General features: G+C 37.3%; 1 pseudogene; it reads right to left on the reverse strand.

Annotated features, from left to right (window-relative positions):
- Positions 1-365: 365 nt before the first annotated feature.
- LOC132283517 (small nucleolar RNA R71) lies at positions 366-464 on the reverse strand (annotated as a pseudogene).
- Between the last annotated feature and the right edge of the window lie 1,417 nt (positions 465-1,881).

The following is a 1,881-nucleotide window of genomic DNA, read 5'->3' on the forward strand; positions in this document are numbered from 1 at the left end:
CCTATTGCTTTAAGAGATCATTATGTGCCAAATGAGTATAATGCACCAACATGCATTTAGTTACCTCTATTTAGAGCACACCATTATGAGATTAAACCACAAACAATTCAAATGCTTCCCAATTATCGTGAGGTACCAAGTGAAGAACCTTATAAGCATTTGGATGAGTTTCTTGAAGTGTGTTCCACCGTGAAATACACGGACATGCTGGAAGAGGTTTTGATTAAACTCTTCCCTTTCACCCTTGAAGATAAAGCAAAATACTGGTTTAATAATTTGAGGCCTTTTTTGATAACTTCTTGGGCAGAGATGCAACAAGAGTTCTTGAAAAAGTACTATCCGGTATCAAAGACCAATTCAATAAGAACTTCAATTCATGAATTTTCACGAGGGGATGGGGAATTGTTTTATGAGGCATGGGAGCGATTGAACGATTTGCTTAGGAAGTGTCCACACCATGACATTCCTAAATGGCAATTAGTTCAATTTTTCTTTGAAAGTTTGTTGGATAATTATAAAGGAATGGTTAATGATTCCATGGGTGGTTCTTATCTTGATAGGCATGAAGATGATGTATGGCGCTTATATGAGAGCATGAATGAGAATTCAATGCATTGATCTTTATCATAAAAAAATGGTAGAAATATAGGTGGAAGGAAGAATGTTGGCTTATATCATGTTGATCATTCGAATGATAGTCGCCGAAGTGAAGTCTTTATCCTAAAAGTTTGATCAATTTTTGGTCAACCAAAATTCGGTGAACCAAGTGTCTTCCTCCCCTAATCATACTCATCATTCTTCCAATGAATCATACACGACTTGTTCTAGTGTTTTACATTTTATTTCCAATTGTCCTCATGGACATGTGTAAAATAAACACCATGAACAAGTGAATGCCGCTTTTGTTAATCAAGGGAATAATCCCTATGGCACTCACTATAATGCCGGGTGGAGGAAACATCCAAACTTCTCTTGGAAAAGCCAAGGGGAAGTCTCAAACCCTCCCCAAAGTGGTTTCTAAAGTAAGTATGTTCCACCCCCAATGCAATGCTAAAGTTCCCAAGGTTATCGTTCATTTTACCAAGCATCACATGGAAACCAATTTTCAAACTCTCATTTTCCAAACCAATCTTTATATTGTCAAGGACATTCAAGGAGTCCCGCATTTGAAGAGAAAGTTTTAACCGCTTTGGGTACTTTGGAGGCAAATACCCAATTGCTTCATTCTCATTCCCAATCAATTGCAAGCTAGAAACCCAAGTCGGGCAAATAGCTAGTACATTGAATGCTAAGGAAAAAGGAAAAATGTCTTTGAATCCACCACCCAAGCAATAATTTGTTGTGGAGACCAATTCCTCTTTGAAAGGTCACACACTTGAACATATAAATGAGGTGACCACTTTGAGAAGTGGAAGAGTTTTTGATAATCAAGTTGGTGTTTCCAATGAAGAGAGTGAACCAGTGCAACTAAAAGTTGACACCCGTCTCATCTCATATCCTATTCCTCCTTCATTGCATGTGAATGAATCCATTGTTGAAAATGTTTCCAAAAATGATTTTGAGAAAGTTTTTGAGCCTAAAGCTCCATTTCCGGATGCTTTAAAAGCATCCACCTCTCTTTAAAAGTAAAAAAAATAAGACAAATAAAATCATTGAAGTGTTTAGGCGAGTGAAAATTAATCTTCCTCTCTTGGATGCAAATAGACAAATTCCGGCCTATGCCAAATTTTGGAAAGATCTTTGCACCATTAAGAGGAAGAACAAAAGCTAAGCACTAAAGAAAGTTATCTTAACCGAGCAAGTAAGCTCAATCTTGCAACACAACACCCTCCTAAAATTTAAAGACCCCGGTTCACCAGTCACTTCTTGCACTATTGGTGA

Source organism: Cornus florida, unplaced genomic scaffold, assembly GCF_030987335.1.
Source record: "Cornus florida cultivar Cherokee Brave unplaced genomic scaffold, ASM3098733v1 CherokeeBrave_3.0.0_Hap2_Chr01, whole genome shotgun sequence".
Classification (NCBI taxonomy): Eukaryota; Viridiplantae; Streptophyta; class Magnoliopsida; order Cornales; family Cornaceae; genus Cornus; species Cornus florida.